Source organism: Panicum virgatum, chromosome 1N, assembly GCF_016808335.1.
Source record: "Panicum virgatum strain AP13 chromosome 1N, P.virgatum_v5, whole genome shotgun sequence".
NCBI classification, from domain to species: domain Eukaryota; kingdom Viridiplantae; phylum Streptophyta; class Magnoliopsida; order Poales; family Poaceae; genus Panicum; species Panicum virgatum.
In genome coordinates, this window is record NC_053145.1 from 40168270 (window position 1) to 40191415 (window position 23146).

The 23146-nt window shown below is 47.3% G+C and overlaps 1 long non-coding RNA gene across 1 annotated transcript; it reads left to right on the forward strand.

The window, feature by feature from the left end:
* The first annotated feature begins 19191 nt into the window (after positions 1 to 19191).
* Positions 19192 to 20648, forward strand: LOC120655817. Its single transcript, XR_005667740.1, has 3 exons — positions 19192 to 19389; positions 19483 to 19704; positions 20566 to 20648. It is a non-coding gene; the product is annotated as an uncharacterized LOC120655817 (long non-coding RNA).
* Positions 20649 to 23146: the final 2498 nt, after the last annotated feature.

Genomic DNA, 23146 nt, shown 5'->3' on the forward strand with positions numbered 1-23146 from the left:
AGAGAAGGAGGCCGAGAGGGCCGAGATGGTGGCCAAGGCCGCCGAGGAGCAGGCATCAGGCCGTGCTCGTCCGTTCCAGATCAGGGAGGACCCCAGAGGCAGAGGCAGAGGCAGAGGCAGGGGCATGGGTAGAGTGAGAGGTGCCAGGGCCACCAGAGCCGCGACGGCAGCAGCAGCAGAGTCAGATCAGTTAGATACAGCTGCAGATTCTGACTCAGAGGCAGCACAGTCAGAGGGGCAGAGTTCTCCACAGCAGTCGTCTGAGAGAGGTTCCCCGGCAGCGACAGAGCGTCGCACTGGACCGAGGACTCGGGGAGGACACCAGCCACAAGAGCCCCGCAGGTCAGCAGCAGCAGCAGCAGCAGCTCACAGAGCCGAGGCCCTAGAGGCCGAGCGCGCAGTGTTCCGTATGGACACTATTGTGCGTCTGGAGCCAGGTGTGATGCTCCAGAACTTGACCCGAGCCAATGCGGCCAAGGTCAAGAGGCTCAGGTGGAGTGTTGACGAGGAGGTCTGGTTCCCAGTGACCCGAGACAGCAGAGTCGACAGGAGGTTCTGGACTTTGCTACAGGCCAGCTTCTACGAGACTTTCCAGCGGAGGGGCCACCGGATCTTTCAGCACAGGGTTCTTGACTGGGTCTCACTGAGGACAGCCGCAGGGGGAGCAGATGTGAGAGCACACTTCGCTCACTTCAGAGGTCTGCCCAGACTGCTAGAGATGGAGCAGAACCGTTATATCGAGGACTGGGTCAGAGTGTTCTACGCTACAGCTTGGATAGCCCCCGAGCGCAGAGCCGTGCACTTCATGTTTGGAGGGCAGGACTTTGGTTTATCGAGGGCGACCATTGCTGGTATACTTGGAGTTGACCTGGTCGACGTCTCGCTGCACGAGAGGGTTTACGGGGACTCAGATCCACCCCGCAGGGCGATGGTTGGCGGGATTGCTCCTTCTCACGAGGCGATCACTCAGTGCTTCCGCCAGCCGTTCCCAGCCTCTTACGCCAGAGTGCCGAGCTTGCTGACCCCAGAGGCTTACGCTGTTCACATGGCACTCCGGAGGACTCTGTTACCGAGGAGTGGCTACCCAGAGGGGTTCACAGGTTTGCAGCAGCTCTTGCTCCTACACATCCTCACTCACGAGCCATTTGATATAGTTGACTTTATTCTGGCTGAGATCGAGGATGTGATCACTGATGCGATGGGTGTGGTGCGACAGTTTCCTTATGGGCACTGGATCAGTTACATATGCTCTATGATAGTGCCAGCAGAGTCACCCATCAGCGCCCCTTACCATCACGACGAGGCTCCCAGGTTCCCTGTCTACCGACCCACAGCTCCACAGGACAGGAGGAGGGGCAGACACGCAGATAGAGCAGCGATGGCTCGACTATCACCGGAGGTTCAGGCACGAGTGGCAGAGGAGGATGAGGCACTCCTAGCAGCAGAGGCACAGCTTCCCGGGGGAGATGATGAGATTCACTGGTCTGAGCTTGAGTCAGACTCCTCCGACGACGTTGAGTACTTTCCTTCAGCTGCCCCAGCCAGTCACGATCACGAGGCAGGAGGTTCAGGAGAGCCAGCTCCTCCGACTTCAGCAGCTGCTACAGTCTCTGAGTCTCAGGTGACTCAGCCGTCCGAGCTCACTTCACTACTACAGTAGCTCGTGACCCAGCAGAGGGAGGACAGACTTGCTCAGGAGGAGGCCAGGAGAGCCCATGAGGCCCAGATTAAAGCTATTTAGAGAGAGGCAGCCCGAGAGCGTGCAGCGACAGAGGAGCGTTTTGTCGGCCTCATTGACAGAGTTTCACAGAGGACAGACGCTCAATTCCAGCAGATGCAGCAGGGCATGATGGCGATGTTCGGGATGATCTCACAGCTTTACTCTCACACCGGACTCACCCCGCAGCAGCCAGGACAGCCAGGCCTTCAGGGTGTTGGAGCACCTCAGCTTGCCGTTACACCAGCTCCAGCACCTACTGCAGCTCCAGCTACCTCAGCGACACCGGAGACCAAGTTCTCGATGTCCGCATTACTTGGGTCTGCTGGTCGTCCACTGTTCTCTCCACTGCCAGCGACCACACTCTTTCAGGACTCACCGTCAGCGGTTCAGTCGGTCGCCCTCCCTTCCTCACTTCAGGCAGCACCTTCAGGGGGGGAGCAGTAGAGGAGTCCCTGCTTCCACAGTCGACGCAGCCGGCAGCTTCAGCGGTCACTTCTTCGGATATTGATACTTCTTCCGCTGGCCCGGTTACGACTTCTACGGATCCTCTACCAGGCAGTGCCAGCACGAGAGCCTCCACGACAGTCACCCCCCCAGTGAGCTCAGACCCAGACCAGCAGCTTCCGTCTGTCACCGAGGGTGAGAGCTCTCCGTCCGACGACGACGACGACCCGGACCGCTTCCTCGCCGTACCACGACAGCACGACCCGTAGCTCGCCTTTTGGTGCTTTGATGCCAAAGGGGGAGAGGTGTTAGGGGGAGCCACAGAGTTAGGGGGAGGGTAGAGCTAGAGAGAGAGCTCGTAGTTATCAGGACTTTGATTCTTTGTATCACATTTGGTGTTAATTCATGGATATGTACATTTGTCGCTTGAGTATGCCGTGCTTTGAGACATATCTATGAATTTCGTTTGAGCCGTTGAGCTCTTTGGTCCTTCTTTTCGAGTTCGCTTGTGTTTATCTTGCTTTATCTTTCTCGCTCTCTCGTTATTTATGGTTGTGTTGTCATCAATCACCAAAAAGGGGGAGATTGTAAGCATCTAGGCCCTCAAGGTATGTTTCGGTGATTAATGACAACCATTATTGTGACTAATGAGTTTGTGCAGCTTAATAGATCATTATCGCTCATTTGGTCATATGTCAAAAGAGGCCCCTCAATTTCATTATTCAAAAAGGCGATCTCGGTATTCAACTCAATTTTATGTCAAGACTAAGGATCTTTCTAGTCCTAAGTGTCATAAGGTTGAGAAGGACACTTAGGTTAGTATAGGTTTTATAGTTTTGTAGTGATCGCACTATTAAGAGGGGTTAAGGCTAAGTAACTTGAGCATGGACATGATCATTTGAAAATGGATGCACACTATGGTCACTCAGGTTTCTAGAAGTTCAAATAAGTGGTTCTCAAACTATATCTCAAGAATATTTGGATTTCATTCAAGACTCAAATCAGAAAAGACAAAATCAGAAAAAGTCTATACACCAGTTTAACCGACGCTCTCAATTTTCTATACGTCGGTTAAACGAAGTCAGCAGAGTCTGGACAAATTCAATACACCGGTTAAACCGACGTGTTTGAAATTAACGTCGGTGCATTGGTCCAGAGTTGTTTTTTTCCAGGGTATTTCAAGTTCTATACACCGGTTAAACCGACGCTGTTTAAATCAAGATGTCGGTGCAATTGACCAGTGAGATGGTTTTTCAGAGGAATTCAAAAGTTGTACTCACCGGTTAAACCGACGATAGGTTTGAGTTAACGTCGGTGCAGTTGTCCAGAGACTTGGTTTTTCAGTGGATCAGTGGACAACTACACTCACCGGTTAAACCGATGATACGTCGGTCAATCTGCCCAAGTTGTAACGGCTAGTTTTCAGAAGAGGCAGTTTACATTCACCGGTTAAACCGACGATGACAAATGGAGGGACGTCGGATTAACCGGCGATACGCAGTTTTCTGGCAGCTTTTCTCCAACGGCTCTATTTGTGTGAGCTGCCTATATATACCCCTCCAATGGGTCATTTCGCCCACTCTTGACACCAGGCAACATTCATACACTCATACTATAGTCAAGAGCCACATTGAGCTTCATCATTCACATACTTGTGCATTCAATCAATCAAGAAGCAAGATTAAGGACTTGAGTAGAGAGAAGCTAGTGTGCATCCGTTCTTGGTGATCGGTTCTTGCTCAAGTGAAGACCTTAGCTTGTTACTCTTGGTGATTGGCATCACCTAGGCGATCTTGGTGATCGAGGTGTTTCTCGCGGAGCTTGCCAAGGATTGTGGGAGCCCGGAGAAGAAGATTGTACGTGGCTTGAGCTCCACCACGCCGGGATGGCGAACGGAGACTCTTAGTGAGCGCCCAAGTCTCGGTGACATGGGAGGTGACAAGACTCTTTGTGAGTGTCACAACGTGGATTAGGGGTGTGTGCCAACACATCGATACCACGGGAAAAAATCCGGTCGTCTCTTGTCCACTCTCTCTATTCAAGCATCTTCTTTCATGCAATTTACTCATGTGCTTGTCTTTGAGATCATAACTTAGCTCTACCTTGCTAGACTTTACTTTGTTTTTATCTCTCTTAGCTTGTGTAGGTAGCTTAGTTATCCGGTTGGTGAATTGGTGCCCTACTAGCATTGCATAGGTTAAGGTTGCTTTACTTTGTTTTAGAAATTGAAAAAGGCCCAATTCACCCCCCCTCTTGGTCCATCGATCCTTACAAGGTTTCCAGTCCATCACCTCTTGCACTTTGCTAGGATCCACAGCTATGCCTTCGCTAGAAATAGTGTGGCCCAAGAATTTCACACTACCTAGCCAGAATTCGCACTTGGAAAATTTAGCATAAAGCTGATGGTCCCGAAGACATTGGAGAACAATGCGTAGGTGCGTAGCATGGTCTTCCTCATTCTTGGAATAAATAAAGATGTCATCAATAAAAACCATGACAAACTTGTCAAGCTCAGGCATGAATACCGAGTTCATGAGGTACATGAAGTAGGCAGGTGCATTTGTGAGACCAAAAGACATGACTAAATATTCATAGAGTCCATATCGCGTGGAGAAGGCAGTTTTAGGAATATCACATGGACGAATCTTGATCTGATGATAGCCAGAGCGAAGATCAATCTTTGAGAAAACTCGAGCTCCAGCTAGTTGATCAAAGAGAACATCAATGCGGGGAAGTGGATATTTGTTTTTAATTGTCACCGCATTGAGAGGTCGGTAGTCCACACACAACCTCAAACTATCATCCTTTTTCTTTACAAAGAGGGCTGGACAACCAAGGTGATGCACTAGGGCGAATGAAACCTTTGTCTAGAAGTTCTTGAAGTTGAATCTTTAACTCGGCCAACTCCTTAGGTGGCATTCTATATGGTCTCTTTGAGATAGGGGCAGTGCTTGGCTGCAACTCAATAATGAATTCAATGTCTCTATCTGGTGGCATTCCTGGCAAGTCATCCGGAAAAACATCGGCATACTCGCATACCACCGGGATTTCTTCTACTTTGGATTCACTCATGGCAAATGCACAAGAATTCATGCACTCTTGAAATGGCAAATAGAGAGTAGTGGTTCCATGGGTTGGGGAATTGATTTCAACAGCTCGGGAAGGAATGTCTAAGACCACTCCATGTCGATTCATCCAATCCATTCCCAAAATCACATCTATGCCTCCAAGTGACAAAAGGATCAGTTCAGTTTTGATAGTTTTGCTACCCAATTTGATCGGAACGTTTCTCATGATTTGATTGGAAGCAACTTTTCCACCCGGTGTTGATATCATATAAGACCCTTTGGTGTGACAGAAATCCAAACCCACTTTTGCACCAAATTTTGCATTAATGAAGCTATGTGATGCACCAGAATCAAATAATATAACTGTAGGCTTGTTGTGGATAGAAAATGTACCCGTCATCACTGGTGCGCCCTTGGGAAGTTCTGCAAGAGTGGTGAAATTGATGCGCCCTTGCCTGACCTGAATAGTCTGCTTCTGCCCTTGTTCTTGTTGTTCTGATTAGAGCCTTGGCCCTGGTTTTGTCGCTTGGGTTGCGGGCACTCACGGGCGAAATGAGTGGAGCTCCCACAATTGAAGCAACGATTTCCATCACTTGGATGGGCGGGCTGTGGAGCATTTGGCCTTGGGCCAGTTAACTGAGGAATAGGGGAACGTGCAACGCCCTGTTGTAGTGGAGGCCTGATAACCCAACGCCCTTGCTGAGGGGCTTTCTGAGGAATCTAGGGTGCAACATTCTGCACTATGCGATACCTCTGTGGCTGCGCACTAGAGGGTCCAGCTAGCGCTTTCCTCTTTTTCTCAGCACGGTGAGCCATGATACAGTCCTCTTGAGTGAGTGCTAGATTAACCAGCTCATTGTATGTGTCGACCTTAATGGGGTTTAGACGTTCCTTGAGCTTGGTATTTAAGCCTCTACGAAAACGATCACTCTTCTTAGCATCTGTGTCAGCATGATAGCCCGCGTACTGACAGAGATTGTTGAAAGCTTGGGCATATTGGAGAACTGTACGTGTCCCTTGAGTAAGAGCCAGGAACTCATTCAGCTTCCTTTCCATGAGTCCTTCTAGAATATGGTGACCCTTGAATGCAGTCTTGAATTCATCCCAAGTGACAATGTGGTCAGCTGGGAGCATGCCAAGATAGTTATCCCACCAAAGACGCGCCGAACCGCGAAGCTGTTGCGCGGCAAAGCGAGCCTTGTTTTGCTCTGAGCATGGCACCAGAAGCAGTGAAAACTTGGACTCGATTGTGCGAATCCAAGCATCCGCATCCAGTGGCTCTTCTGTCTTGTTGAACAGAGGGGGCTAGGTTGCGAAGAATTCCGGGTAACCAGCAGCTTGAGGTTGACGAACATTGGGTCCACCCCGCTACTGCTGCTGTTGTTGTCGTCCCTGGACGAGTTGGCGGAGTAACTCGGTTTGGGCGGCCAGATACTCCGCGAAGTTGGGTGGCGGTGGTGGCGGCTGCTGCGATCCGCTACCATTCGCGTTCCCAAAACCTTCAGGGTTGCCACATGTCGCTCCCACCATCTGGAACGGCAAATTCTTTCATTAGTATGGTGATATATGACTTCCCCAATGTACAGAAGGGTAAGCGCGGAAAAGTAGAACTGGAATGAGTATGATAACCACAGGGACAGCAACGCTGTTCGTTACAAAAAAATCCATAACTTGCACTCTGTTCATCGAAATGCACCCAAATTTTGACAGCAGATAGATAATTTATCATACTACAACTTTGGTATTCAACTCCAAAGCTAAATCGATAGTTAAGATGGTCGAAAAATGCAATTTCTTCCTCTCTGTCCAGTCTGCTTTTCAGCAGGCCGAGGTACAATGTTCGGGCCATAACTATTGGCACACAAGTCTAATGATGCTGAAATTTTGTGAGCACCTAGGTCATGAAATTCACAACAACTTTGGTATTCAACATACAGCCCATAAATGCAAGGAAAAATAGATAAAAATTTAGACAAGTTTCTGCAGTGATAGATTCAACTGCAAGCAAACCATTACAATCATCCATCAAGTTCTTAGCCAAGGCCTAAGCGATTAAAGTATTTTTATATTGGAGTGGCACTCATTACAAAAGCAAGGTACTCAACTCTTAGTTAGCCTATTACATCACTATCCAAAAGTTAGGCTACCCTATATAGGAGTATGCGCGAAAGACTACTTAAGACATCATCTAAAAGTCGTCAAGGTTGTTGACTGACGACTCGCTCCTCACTGGTGAGTGAGCTCCCGGAAGTGGTGGCATGGGCACTCCAGACGTAGTGTCAAGTCCTGAGATACCCTGAACCTCCTGGGGCTCCTCCTCCATGGCCTCGGTCTGGGCCTGCTGAGCCTCCAACATCTCGATGTGATCCAAGGCATTATTTAGCTGAACCTGTTGGGCGGTGAACTGCTGCTCTAGAAGTGCAAAGTCAGCATCTCTCTCATCCAAGAGAACATCACGCTCCTCAACGTGACCCTCAAGTTGGCCAATATGGGCATCAAGATCCGCGATCTGCTCGTTCTTAGCAATCACTATATCATGGCTGGTCCGTGCAGAAGCAATGATCTGGGCCATGGCTTTGGCCTATAAGGTCTGCAAGCGGTAGAGTGCATTCATGCACTTCACCGACATGGAGATAGTCTCTGCAGCTCTGTTCTGCTGAAGGTACCCAGTGTGTCCGACCCGACTAAGTCAGTTAGGGTCATTGGGCTGCTCTGCTGGGAAGAGGCCAATAGGGGCTAGTGTGACAGCTGCATAATTCTTTTCGCAAAACTTGTTGAGCGCTGTCATGGCTGTAATTTCCCAAGTGTCAATCAGACGGTGTCCAACTACCTCCAGCTCCAAGGAAGCCCAGTGAGCTGGAAAAGGGTGGGGAGCATGAGTCATGCGCACGCGACAGCGCGCAACTCCCATCTCATGGAACTCCTCGCCCACATAGCGCGAGGGACTGGGATATCCGGCATCGCGCATCACTTCCCAAAGAATGGAGGGAAAACCTTGCCAGTGTGTGCACTCGGAGTGTGCACGCCCATCCTCATCAAACACCAGGAGAGCAGGGGCAGCCATCTGTACAAAAGATGTGCACAAGTGAGTGATGGCTAAAACAGATTTTGGGTAGTGCATGAAAACAAGTATAACTGAAAGCACATAGCTCTAAAAATTCTCAAAATTTACAGGAACATTCCTAAGGTTCTTATGCACAACTTTTCTAGTCAACCCAAGAGCTAGGTCAGAGCCTAAGAAGGTCTTATCCTTAGAGTTTTCCTTTGCTGTCTGCCCAGAATTTTCAGTGACCAGAGAGCTAGTAAAATGAGTGCTGAGGACAAAATAATAAGCCTAAAATTACCAAATTTTTACAGGAGCTCTGTGAGTAAATTTGGCACAAGTTTTGTGTTTATCACATCTGCAGAAAACATCTCTAGGAAGGCCTAAAAATTCGTGCAACCGAAGTGCTCAAAACTGACAGAAAACAGGGTGTCAAAGTTTCTAGTGTACTCCACTGTATACTTGTCGAAAAATTCTGAAATTTAAACAGAAGCTAGTAGACAAGTTTTGGAGCAAAATTATCCACTGGAACTTCTAAAGATAAAGTCATATACTATGTCAAATAAATTCACCTCCCAGGATATAGCAGAAAATGACAGATTTCTAGATAGACCTTAATCGAGAGAAAATGAACCATGCTCATGTGCAAACCTTAACATTCCCGACTAACCCACATCTATTTTCATTGGCTTTCATTTTATGATCATGATGCATGCACGACCTATTCGTCCTCACAAGGAAAACAATTGCCAAATAGCTTTGGACTTACGGGGTTAGCACTGGTGGCATGGCACAATTTACGTCTCTCCCTATATATATATTTCTAGCCGAGTTCTAACCGTTCTTAACTTACGTAATCGTGGTTAGTGTACCTGTAGAAAAAAATGGACATAAATATATTCATTGAACCTTTCATGCCAGCACACATGAAAGCGTCCCCATACATTACCGCTCACTATAGAAACGGCATCCATGCGTCCAACACTGCATGGACAGCGCTCATACACTACCGAGGTGACGTATTCACGGTTTCTTTTACTCCCAATATAATCGACCGATGGTCGGTATATTGATAGCAGCTCAAGTAGGCCACTGCTTGAGCGCAGCGTTCGGTTTGCATCACCGACGGGAATGTCAGACTCCCTCAGCTGACTGAGTATACTTTACTCCCAATATAGCCAACTAATAGTTGGTATATTGGCAGCACCTCAAGTAAGCCACTGCTTGAGGGCAGCATTCGGCTCGCATCACCGACGGGAAGGTCAAACTCTCTTAGTTGACTAAGGATCCTTACCGTCTTACCTTAGCATAGGTGCGTCGTTACATAGTGTAAAGTACTGAATTTAAAGTACAGAAAGAAATGTGCTGGAAGTCAGTTATAAATAAACCATAAGTTAGATAGCCACCTAGTACTCCCATAATTTTCCCTAGGGCTTTACGTACTATGCACGATCCTTAGCGATCCAACGTATTTTCCAAATGCGATTGTGTGGTTAAGTTTTAAGGAAAAACTTTTGAAATCTAGTCGCACTCTCAGGTGTACGCTTTGTTCGGCTCTGATACCAGCCGTGGCAGCACCGCCCAAATTAATCCGGCTCAAGTGCACTATCCATCACCCTAAAGGTAATCCCGGCTAACACGCACTTCAAACGGAGTAATCCAGCAGGGCTGTCGGGTAAAGTCCCGAAGAATCCACCTGAGCGTCAATCGAACCCAAAGCGTACATACAACCCACACGAAGGTGAGTCCAGAGAGTACAACATTTCACAAATACTTTATATTACAGAGTCTTAACTTAATTATTACAAACCAAGTTCGAAATCTCATAAAGGTGCTGGAAGTTCAAAATGAAAGTAGTTCAGAGTTCAACTGCAGCGGAAATAAAGCGAGTTCTAAACGACGATACAAGATGTCATGATGAAGCCCGTACATGACATCACTCGGCATTGTCATCGTTGGCCGGAGTCGTATCCCATTCCACCGACCAACCAGGAGGTAAAACACACGGCCAAGTCAAGCTAGCTACCTGATCTTCAAACATATCACCTGAAACAAAGTTGAGCCACAAGCAAGGCTGAGTATACTAATACTCAGCAAGGCTTACCCGACTAGAATATACTTAGCCCTCTAACTAGACATGCAAGGCTTTTGGCTTGAGGGGTTTGTTTTTGCCGAAAAGCAATAAAAAGTAAGTCCTTATTTTCAAGTTTTAGCTTTCAAGTTCTAGTTCGATTAACCATTCTACATTAGCATCTATCCAATAGCATACATGGTGAAAAATAATTATTTTTCATCATTCAACCATATTCCTCATAATCAATGTTCCACTTCTTACTCTATGTGGCAAAAGGGTTAAGCAGTCCCAATATCCGTGAGAGGCGGACGATTCGAATCGAATTTGTTAACCTGGCCAGGCAGACCTAAACACACGCATGGGAACCGAGTCCCCACGCAACATTTCCCCTTTCTTTCCGGCTTGTGGATCAGGGTCATCCCCTTCGACTACAAGAGCCCCACGCCACGGTCAACGCCGGGTCGTGACCACGCTTGCACCCGCATGTGGCCGCATGAGAAACAACGTTCAAAGAGGGTGAGGGAAAAGTCCACTCCCCGGGTCGATCAGGTACTTAAACTTACCGATTACCATATTTCTCGGCATGTGGTTAGTACGTTCAAACGCTTAACCACCACTACCACACACCGCGGCCTTATCCATTTTCACTAAACAGAAGGGGTATCACAAGTACAACAACCCCGCCCGTAAACCTTATATTGCAGTGTGTAGTAAACATCCAACTCCTATAATTCTCGCGAGTGACAGGAAATCACTCGACTTCTACCGAACCATTAGTATAGCCAACTAGCGACCTATACATCCTAGTATTCAAACATAGGTATGTAAGGTTATGCAACTAGGGTTCCAAGTAATTCCTATAAACTTAAATGCACAAGTAGATAAGAATAACAATAAGTTGCATAAATTTAAAAATGGACGTGACATGCTCCGGGGCTTGCCTTCCTGAGCGGAGCTAGCCTTGGGCTCTTCTGAACTCTGGTCTAGGTCTTTAGTAATTTCAGTTAGATTAACTTGAGCTTCACGCTGCTCACTCTTGGACTCCGGCACCAGCTCGTACGTACCGTCGGCGAGAGTAGTCAAATCTATATGAAATGCACATGCATGAGTTGTGGTGATGGTGACAAACTTAATTTAATTCGCAATAGAGTTGTAAAATATTTTCTTTACATCTCCTTGGGCAATCGTTTATAGAGTATTATCTAGATTAACTATTTCTCATTAAGTAAGTGAGGGTTTTGTTATTTTTAGAAAGATTATTTTCAAGTGCAAGCATGGAATATTTAAAACAGCTGATGGGTATAGTTTCTGAAGATGAAATTTTTATGGAGATCCAATTACTTAAGTACAAACCTGCCATAAAAGTTTCAGCTATTTTCATTGAGTATATTAATTATTAAAAATATATTAAACATCTACTGCTAGGATTAAGATTCATTTATACAGAACAAACCCTACAAGTAAAGATGCTACGATTTTTACTGAGTGCTCCTAAACTTAGGGTAAGTCTACTGTAAATGTTTTAGATTTAAAGGAGCAAGTAACAGAGCATGATAAATAGGACAAAGTAAAGCTACATTAATCAAGTTTAAATCCTACAGACAGTTATAGCAAGTTCCATCTTCTCATATTTTACCACCATGATTCTATATTCAAAGTTAACCCATACAAAAATTATTAGAATTTTACATGTGCAGGAACTATTTTTCTTGAATTAGCATATTAACTCATGCTATTCATTTGTGGGGCCAGTTACACTTAACTAAAAAGTTCCAAAATTTTTCTACCGTAACTATATCATGGTATAGATATACTGCAGAATTTTCAGCTGAAGAAACATATCAAAACCACTTGAATAAATAAATCTACTTAACCTAGGCATAAAGCAAGATTTAAATTAACTGACAGCTAAGCATGTCAAATGCCCACGAAACTTTTACACAAGGCTATGTATCTAACATGTAACACACTGACCAAAAATGGCCAACAGATCATGCATGTAACTTGAGATCTAATAAAAACTATACTTTCTTTGTATTTTGAATAAAGCAAAAACTACTGAGCAAATGAAAAAGTGCATGTAACAAAAGTTGTAGAACTCTTTGCAAAGATTCTAGAACAGTTGAGTTTGCAGTTTTCTGATTTTTCTACGATTTTTAAACTAATTTACAAGTTTGCTGTTTTTCGAAACAAAAGAAAAAGGAAAACGAGATCTTGCATCTAGGCCCCTAGAATGATTTGGGGGCTCGCAGATAAGCCCCTGGCCGGAGCCAAGAACAGAGGAGGCGGCGGCGGCGTATCCCGGCGAGGGAGCTCGCCGGCGGTGGGGGCTAGGTGGGGGAAAGGCAAGAGGGAGGCGAGCTCTACCCCTGGGCGGCTCGGGTTGGTCTCGCGGTGGCCGGAGGCGGCTCGCCGGTGTAGCAGTAGGGGCGGCGGCGGGTGTCAACGGCGGCGGCGGCGCTCCGGTGCGGGAGGGAGGGTGAGGACCGGCCGGGGAGGTCCACTGGACCACGAGGAAACTCTTTTAGGGGTCGATTTGGGTCGAGGAGGGGCGGAGGAGGGGGCTCCGCGGCGGCCTTTGGAGGAACGGCGGCCATGGCGCCGGCGGGGGCGCTCTGGACGGCGGGAAGGAGCTCGGGTGGACTTCTTGGGCACGAGAGGGAAGAGTGGAGGGGCGAGGGTGTGGCTGGGAGCAAATGAAGGAGGGGAGAGCTCGGGCAGGGGAGGAATGCGGGGCAGCGGCCGGTCAGCGGACGGCGGCGAGCTCTAGCGCGCGCAGGGGGTTCTGGGCCGTTTAAAGCGAGCCAAGGGAGGAGAGGGAGGAGGGTTGGGGTGTCGGTGGCGTGCGGCATTGAAGGCCTACCGCGGTCAGCAGCTCAGGCAGGTGCATGGCTGGGCTTGTGGGGCGCCACAGCGGCGTCGCGGCGCGTCGTCGAGCGCTCGTCGTTTGCGGCATGCTCGTCGACGGAGCAGAGCGCGGCAGGCTAGACGGGACGGGAGGGAAGTCAGTGGGCGGGCGTGCAGGTGAGGCACTCATGGCCGGGTAGCGAGAACGGCGGTGCAGCGGCGCATAAAGCTCGGGTGCTCGAGTGCCCTGCCGTGCGCGCAGGGAGGAGGAAAGGGGGAGAGAGAAAGAGAGTAGAGAGAGAAAGAGAGAGGTCAACGTTTTTTACTCGGGATTTTCTCAAAATTTTCCATGGAAACTCGAAAAAGTTTGAACATGAAAGTTGTTCAAAATTCAAATTCCTACAACTTTCCTTTAAGGCCAAACTTTGTTTGAGCAATGATTTGAAAGTTAAAAATTTGAATTCAAGTTTAATGAACCCACTGTTTCTCGGGGTTTTCTCCAAATTTCATGTTATAACTTGAAAAACTTTGAATACGAAAGTTGTTTACCTTGTCAAACTCTACAACTTTTGTTTTGGGCAAAAGTTCATTTGAGCTAAGGGGTGAGAGTTGACTTTTTGGTTTATTTAAACGGATTTCTGACTTTTAAGTAATTGAAAATTTGGGGGGGTTTAATTTGTCATTTCACATTAATTGCATGTTTAACAGTGCTAAACACTGGAGGTGTTACACCGGCTCCTTTGGTGGAGCGGCTTTTGTAACAGGACCGCCCAAATTAAACCGGCTTAAGTGCGCTAACTATCATCTTAATGATTAATCAAGTTACTATGCACTTAAAACGGTGTAATCCGGACGTCTGTCGGTTTAAGGATCGAAAAACACTGGAAGTCTCGCACGAAGACGAGCACAGATGATTACAAGCAGACAAAATTTCTCAAAGTTAATTTACAAAGCAGAGCTTTACAAACAAGTTTACGTAAAATACCAGAGTTCAAAATACAGCGGAAATTAAATAAAAGTTTAGTTTAGAAAAACAATGATTACTACGATGACGTGAGGACGTCACATCGAGCCCACCGATGTGAATCCTGGTTAGCTCGAGCCAGCAGCTGTTACCTGAAAACAGGGTGACAACAAACCCTGAGTATACTAATACTCAGCAAGGCTTATCCGACTATGGGTATACTTAGCCCATTATCTAGACATGCAAAGCTTTTTGGCTCTAGAGTTCTTTTGTTGAAAGGTTACTAAAAATAGGATCCTTACTTTCAATATTTTAGCTCAATTTAAGTTTATCAAGTACTAACTAGATTTGCCTGAACATCTAGAGCACGCATGGTTGATCACATTATCTTTTCAGAAAAACCACATACATCTTATATGTTCACCTTTCCATACTTATCTCAAACCTTTACTACGATGTGACAAAGTGACCAAGGTTCTCTTAACCGAGAGAGACGGTGAATCGATCCGATTTAACCTTGCAAGGTGGACCTAACTCACACGACACGTGCAGCCACGCCGGACCACATATGTTAAGCGTTCCCATCATTACCCCGACGTCTGAATCACGCCTGCCAAAACCCGGGTGAAGGGTCCCTCACAGCGAACTCCCAAAGAACTAGGAGGCGACATACACTCCAACACCCGCCATCATCCCACTCCCAGAGTAGCAGGTCGCGATTCAAAGTATCGTTGCAAATCAGGTATTTAGCTTACCGGTTTCGACTACCTCCTACTTCCGGCATGTGGTTAGTACTGTTCAAACTCGGTCAACACTGCCAACAACGGTACGGTCCTCAATCGACACAGGCGGAAGCTACTTTCCATACATTCCATATCCATATTCCAATTTCTCTCCGCCCGGTCTCCATTTTTCTTTCTCACAGATTCATTCTCAAACCACTTTGCCATAAGTAACCAGGACCTATAGCTCGCGAGTGACAGGAATCACTCGACTTCTACCGAGCCCTAATTAAGCATTGCAATACTAACGACCTGCACACTAGTAGAGTAACTGAGGAACCTAGGGATCATGCATCTACGGTTCCAATCAATTCCTAGAACGTAAATGCACAATAATTATATAATAAACATTGAATACTGAATTTAAGGGTTATGCTCCGGGGCTTGCCTGGGTTTGACACAAAGTCAGTTAGTTAGCTTGTAGTCTAGCACCGGCTTGACATCATCCCAGTCCAAGCATGCACTCCAGTCGGTCCTTCCGTCTTCTGGATTGGTCCACCCGGGCACCATCTTCTGGCTCGGCTTCAACATTGTCCTTTAGTTCCACGCATCGCGCATCTAGTGTACCTAAATGATATGCAACGATGCAAATGCAATGCGATTAAAGAAAAGACATGACTGTGTAATCATTTATCGAGTACACACAACAAACAAACTCAACAGGCAAAAACGGTTTGGTGCTACAACATGAGAGTTCATTCAACTTATTTAGCCTGAAGTGTTTCCTTCCGGAAAGCATTACTAAATTCATTTAGAAAAGCCAAGCAACATGTAAAGCAAGAAGGGTTAGATTAGAACTTTATTTAACTAGCAAGTAAAAAAATAAGCATGAGAGCACACCAAGATCATTTAAATTAACAAGCCAACATAAGCAAGCTAACAAAATTAACCAATAAACTGGTTCTCAAATGTTAACAAGATCTACACAGGAGTAACACAATAGCAAGATAAACTAACCAATTAAAGATCTACAACATGTACACCTCTTCTGATCATGAAACTTTTATGGTGGATTACACATGCAAAGACTAGGATACTGTAACAGTTTTAGCTCATGAAACAAAGTTAAGCAGCATGTACAAACAAAACTGATTAAACGAGGCATAAAACAAGTTTTAACGAAAATGATAGCTAGGCATGTCAAATGTCCATGAAACTTTTACGCAAGCCTAATAATCTAGCGTGCAACACACTGACCAAAAATGGCAGCCATGCAGTGTATAGAACTAGAGATCTAATTAAAGCTCTAATAAACTTGCATATAAAATAGAACAAAAACTAATGCTCAAATAAGAAAGTGCATGTAATGAAACTTTTAGATTTTGTTACAAGGAATCCAAAACAATTGAGTTTGTATTTTTCTGATTTTTATATGAATTGTTACGAATTTTCAAAGTTCACATGAAATGAAACAAATTCATACTACAAAACTACAGTGAGCCACGCCATGGCCACCAGAGCCATGGCCGGCGGCGTGGCGAGCTTGGTGCACCAGCGATGGGCCAAGGCGGCGGCAGGGCAAGGCAGCACAGCGGCCAGGGGAGCCCTGCGGCCCCGAGGCGCGCGGCGGGGGCGCCCGGTCCCGCGCAGGAGCAGCCCGCGGCGTGCGCCGGTGGCATAGCCCGGCGACCACGGCGGCGCGGCGGCGTTCTGGGCAGCATGGCGCCGGAGTTGAAGAGGAAAGGGGCCGGGGAGGATGAGGAGAGCGTGGGAAAGTTCACCGCGCACTCGAATCGGACGGAGGAGGGCCGGAAGGTGGAGCTCGACGGAAGAGGGCGGAGGTCCGAGTGGCCATCAATGGCGGCCGGCGGGGAGGTGGTCGATTCGGCCGGGGATTGGCTCGAACGGGCACGGGATGGGGTGGAGGAGGTGGAGGGCAAGGCAAGGGAGGTCGGGGCGCGAAGGATCGAGCGGGGGCGACGAGGTTTGGCCGGTGCGACGCCGGCGGCGGCACTGCTCGACTCGGCTCCGCCCGAGCTCGAGGAGAACGAAGGGAGGGGAAAACGGAATTGGGCACCGGGATTGGATAAGCACGGCTCGAGCGGTGGTCGAGAGAAACGGCGCGGCGACACGTAGGCACAAACGTCGAGAACGGCGGCGCGCGGCGCCGTCATGGCGTGAGACAGAAAGAGAGGGAAGAGACGAGAGGGACATGAGGGCAGTTTTGTAAATAAACTGAAGTTCCAAATGCAGTTGGTAAATTCAGTTTTTCTCCTTTTTCTTGGTCTCAAATGAAAAACTTTTGAATACGAAAGTTGTTCAAAATTTTGAGATCTTCAACTTTTGTTTCGGGCACTTTTTCATTTGAACACTGGTTTGAAAGATAAAATTTGAAACTTGAGTGCATTTGAAAATATCCTAATCAAAGCAAAATTAAAGGTTTTCTTTAAATTTCGTGCTAAAACTTGAAATTTGGCCAAAATAAAAGTTGGAGAGGAAGAAAAGTTCTACAACATTGATGTTGGGCAAAAGTTGATTCGAGTTTTGGATTTGGGAGAAAACAGGGGTCAAAGCTAAGTCAAAACTGAAATTTAACTAAGCCTACATGATTAACACTAATAACCATGCTTAAGTGATGATTAGCGACTAAGCACGGAATTAGCACCTAAATTAACACTGGGGTGTTACAGCTTTTCTGGTGGAGCTGGAGCTGTTTTGGAAAACGTTTGGCAAAACAGCTTCACCTGTTGGATTGAGGTTGTAAATTGTCTAAATTGCCCTTTTTCTTTTTCTTTTCTTTTCTTTTCTTTTTTTTTCTTTTTTCCCCTCTTCTTTTCTTTTTCTTTCCCTTTTTCTTTTTTTCCTCCTCTCCTCTTATCCATTTGCCCCCGTCTCCTTTCCTCGCAACTCTCGTCGCCCAGCCCCACCGCCGCCTCCTCCTTCAAGCGGCGACGGCCTCCGGAGCCGCGCGGCACCGCCACCTTCCCCTCCGTCGCCGCCGCTCGACCTCCCGCCGGAACCCGCCGCCTCAAACTCCCACTGTCCGCCACCGAATCGAGCTCCCACATCCGCTCGGCCTCCCGCCGTAGCCTGCCGCCGTGGCCGGCCGCCCCTCGGCCTCCTGAACTGCCCTGCCCCGCCGCGCCACGGGCTCCCGCCCCGCCTCAGGCTCTCGCCACTGCCCGGCCTCTGTAGCCGGCGAGACTGGCCGAGTATGCCGCAAGGAGGGGGCAAAGGCATCAGGGGAGACGGAGGAGCCTCTGGAGCCGCGCGGACCTACGATTTTGTGGCTCCGGCCCCCGTGTGGAAGCCGCAACCGGCTCCAGGTGCGGCTTCTGGTCCGGAGCCGGTGGAAAATCCACCGTTTTGCAGGGCTCCGGGTGAAGCCACTGCCGGAGCTATTCTTTGAGCCGTGCCAAAGAGGGCCTCAGTTCGTTCCCTCAGGGTCGGGTGAGGTGGAGTCTATTCCCTTGGGGTCCAGTGAGATGGATCTGACGCCCTAAGCTATCGGGCGAATTAGGCCCTGTTTGGGACCGTAGTCCAAAAAAGCGCGGCGCGTATAAGCCTTAAGCGGCTCGAACCTCGCTTCTCGCGATTTTGGGACTCCACGTTCTAACTGCCGCTTATTTTGTTGCCGGCGGCCAGGCAACGCACGTCGAACGCGAAGAGTTTGGCGGGATTAATCTGATTATTTGGCTCATAATCGAAGCAACCGCATAAACAAATAGGGCCTTAGCGTCCTCGGTGCTTTAATTCCTCTTGGCCGAGCGAGTGCCATTTGTGGCAGCCGAGCAGAAGCCGCAGGTGGCGCTGGCCACAAGGGAGCGACTGGAGGGAGGCGCGCCTGAGGCGCCCCCGGTGGATGCGGCGCAATTGAAGTTGCCACCCTTGCAGGCCGATGCATCTGCGGTGGAGCAGATGGAGGAGCAGACGACGTAGTTGGAGCTGCCATCCACGCTTGTGGCGGGGGCTCCAGATGAGGTGCCATCAAGGGCAGGTTCGGCACCATGCGAGATCGGGTGGCCGACCAAGAGACGGCTTTGGCTTCTGGTGGCTAGGCGTCGGCGAAGCCGCAGGAGGCCCTCGCTACCTTAGCACTGGTTGGGGCGGCTGAGGCCTCTAGCGGCTAGGGTCCTCACAATCTCTAGTCCGAATGGGTGGCAACCTGCAAGCATGGCAAGGCCCCCGGATCAGGTGGGCTAACCGGCAGGACTGTAACACCCCAAATGTTTTACCTGGTTGAAGGGCCAGCTGTCATCTCCTCTTCCTTCTCCCGTGCTTATCCTCGCTCCCGAAGCCTCCCGAACCGGCCAGCTCACTTCCGTGCTAAGTCGCCCACGCCTCTCCCTCTCCCTCTCGTGCGTGTGCCGAGCCATGGCTGCCACGGCCACGAGCCGAGCTCGCCCCTGCTGGAGCCCCATGTCCCCCAAACCCTAGCCCCCTTCCTCCATTGCCGCCGCCACCCCAAGCTCCGCTTGCCGCCGGCCGCTGTCGATTGCCTCCTCCGGTGAGTCTCGCTCCGATTCGTCGCGCCAACGGCTTCCTCTCACCCTCCTCCATCGATTTGGGCCCTCACCCAGCCTCTTCCCCTTCCCTGCAGGTGCCCCGCTGGAGCTCTCCCATCGGCGCCACCTGTCCTTGTTGCGCCGCCCCCTCCGCCGCCGTTCCTACAGTCTGTGTCGCCGGTGAGGTTCGCCGGCTACTCCCCTCCCTTGTGCGTGTGCCTGTGATCCTAACGCTCCTCTACTTGTGCCGCTACGCTGAAGCACGGCCGCTTGCTGGTCACCTGCGTGCGTGTTCTGTGGAGAAGAGAAGATGAACAGTAGAAGCTAATAACAATCCTTATTGTACTTGTGTGTGTTTGAGTTTCTAAAAATCATAGAAAAATAAATATAGATCCAAAAATAGTGAAACTTGTTTTGTTAGTTTCCTCTTGCTTAGATCTACTTGTGAAAAATGATATTTTGCATGTTACTTTGCTGTAGATTTACTTATGCTTTAATGTTGAAAAAGTGAGGTAAATGCTTAGTTAGTTGTGTACTGTTCTAAAAAGGTCAAACCAAATTTTGCTAGACTCCTTGTGAAGTGTAGTTTCCAATGGTGCAACTTGCTCATATGTTTCCCTGCTATTTGTTAAGGTTTTAGTGTGATTTCATATGCTCTTTCCAAAAGCTTGTTTAATGTGTAACTTCTTGCAGAAAAATGATAAAATGGTGAAACCAATTTTCATAGCTTTGTTTTCTTGTCTAGCTTCTGTGGTAATTTTTTCTAGATTTGTTCAGTTAAGTTTGCATGCCTTTTCTGAATTTACTTGTATAGGACAGCTGAAACTTGTAACATTAATAGTTAATTCTAGGAAAATGCTTTTGCTGTAAATCCAATTTTCATGAGTTCCTTGTAATGTCCTCTGCATGTTCAATTTAATTTGTGATTTATGCTTGCTGTATAAGTTTATTTGCTAATTCTTGATCTAGTTTTTCTGTTCGCGTGTACGATAGTGATTGTTTGTCGTCGTGTGTGTTACGTTTGTGCATCATCGCATATGTGCCATTCATTATGCATGTCTTATCACCCTTGCATAATCTAGGGTATCACACTAATGCATGCATCTCATTTCATGCATAGCATTTCTTGCACAATCATGGCATCATGCTAATTCTGGCATCTCATTCATGCATTATAGTGACTGAACCGTCGGAGAATGAACCCGTTGAGCCTGCCGAGTCCGTCGAGCCTGAACTCGGAGTCCAGTTTGTGGTCGAGCCCGAAGTTAGCTAAGGCAAGCAGCTAAGCATAATTCCTTGCACCTATCTGTAGCAGCACCGTCCAAACTAAACCGGCTTAGATGCACTAACCATCATCTTAATACTTAATTAAGTTACTGTGCACTTAAAACGGTGTAACCTGATAGGCTGTCGGGTAAATCCCGATTAAACTACTGTAATCCAGGATCACAATTGCACTAGTAGACCAGTACGAAGACGAGCACAGGTGATACAAGCATACAACAAAACCCAAATTAAATTACAACAATGAGTTATACGGATAAGTTAGATATATCAAAATACAGAGTTTTTAAACGTACAGCGGAAGTTTAAATCGGAGTTTCAAAAACAATACGGTAGAGGCAAACGACGATACAAGGTGAACCCCACATCCTGGCCACCGATATGATGCCGATCTGGCCGACCTTCACGGAGAAGACGGGACCCACTCGACAGTCCACCCAGGAGGAAGTGGTTGTCCAATCCAGGACGCACAGACCTCCCCGAAGTCAGCGGAGACACAACCTGCTCAAAGGGGTTACAACAACAACCCTGAGTATACTAATACTCAGCAAGTCTTACCCGACTATGGTATATATTTAGCCGACTCCTATACATGCAAGGCTGTTTGCCTCTGGAGTTGTTTTGCTGAAAAGCTACTAATAGTGGATCCTTACTTTTAGTATTTTAGCTCAAGTTTATTATACAAATACCGACTAGATTTGCTTGAACAACTAGAGCACACATGGTTGATCACATTATCTTTTCAGAGTACCACAGCCATACCTCAATTTCTCAACTTTCCATTTCCAATTCCATCATTTACTACGATGTGACAGAGAGATCCAGGTTCTCATATCCGCGAGTCACGGCGAATCGATTCGATTTAACCTTGCAAGGTAGACCTAACCAACACGACACATGTAAACCCCGTCGGGCCACACGCATCAACTGTTTCCATCGTTACCACGACCTTTGAAACGCGCCTGCTAAAACCCAGGTGTTAGACCCCTCATGGCGAACTCCCAGAGAACCCGAAGGTGGCATCCATCCAACACCCACCAACTCCCGCGCCCAGCGTAGCAGGTAGGGATTCAAAGTATCGTTGTAAAGCGGTACACATTTTACCAGTTTCGACTACCTTCTACTTCCGGCATGTGGTTAGTACTGTTCAATCCTCGATCAGTAGTGCCACAACGGTATGGTCCTCAATCGACACAGGCGGAGACTCACTTTCCATACCGTCCATATCCATAACCAATTTCATCTCCGCCCGGTCTCCATTTTTCCTTTCTTTCCCAAAGATCCAATCTCTAGTAACCCTTTCATAAGAAACAATGACCTATATCTCGCGAGTGACAGGAATCACTCGACTTCTACCGAATCCTGATTAAGCATTGTAGTACTAACGACCTGTACACTAGTAGAGACTCATAGGTACCTAGGGAAAGACATGCATACTAGGGTTTCATTCAATTCCTAGAAAACTTAATGCACAATACTTAAATAATAACATGGAATACTGAAAGTAGGGGTTATGCTCCGGGGCTTGCCTTGCAGGTTAGCAGGGTTAGTGACTTCTTCGGGAGCTTGATCAACGACTTCTCCTGGCTGCAGTTCTCCTTCGGAAGGCTCCTGGACCGGCTCGGCAATCAGCTCATAGGCGACTTCGATTTCAGCGTCTATACGAATAAAATATGCCATGCATGAGACTCATGAAATGATGCAATGCACTACAAACAATGAAAGGCATGGACCAAACTCCAAAAGCGTCTACGGAGCAACCTCACAACTAGGGTTACAACGGAAATGGTTTAGAACTGATGCACAGGCTTTGGTTCTGATGCCTTTTAGCCTGAAGTGCTTCCTATCAAGCAAAAGTTACTAAACTCGCTTCGAAGGATTAAATACAACCCTAGAACGACATGGATCAAAATAACCAAGGGTTTGTTTTGTTGCAAAAACACATGCATGAAAGAATTAAATACAACAATAATAAAAGAAAAGAGCCTAGCTAGGAACAAATTAAAAGCAAGTACCCAACTTGCAGATATGATCAAGCTACAAGAATTTATCAGAATAACATGATTTGGATAAAGCATGCCACACAATTTTTCCAACATTTATTGCTGACCGAAAACGTTTATTTTAACTCTAGCAAGTTAAACTAAACATAAATAGATTTACCCAAAAGTGCACAGCACCAGCACATGAAACTTTTACAGTGGATTACACATACAAAGATTAGGCTACTGCATAAATTTCATGATTTTTAGAACAACGAAACAACAGGAATAAATTAATTAAGATTAATCACAAGGCAATTTATAGCACAAAAACAACTGATGTAGCACAAGCAAGGATAATTTTCCTCTGAAGTTTGGAATTTAACCAAGCCAACAAAATTGAGTTTGCATTTTTAGCATTTTTCCTTGAATTTCTATGAATTTTGGAAAATTTCAGCTAAAATAAATAATACAGAAAACATTAAAGGGTGGG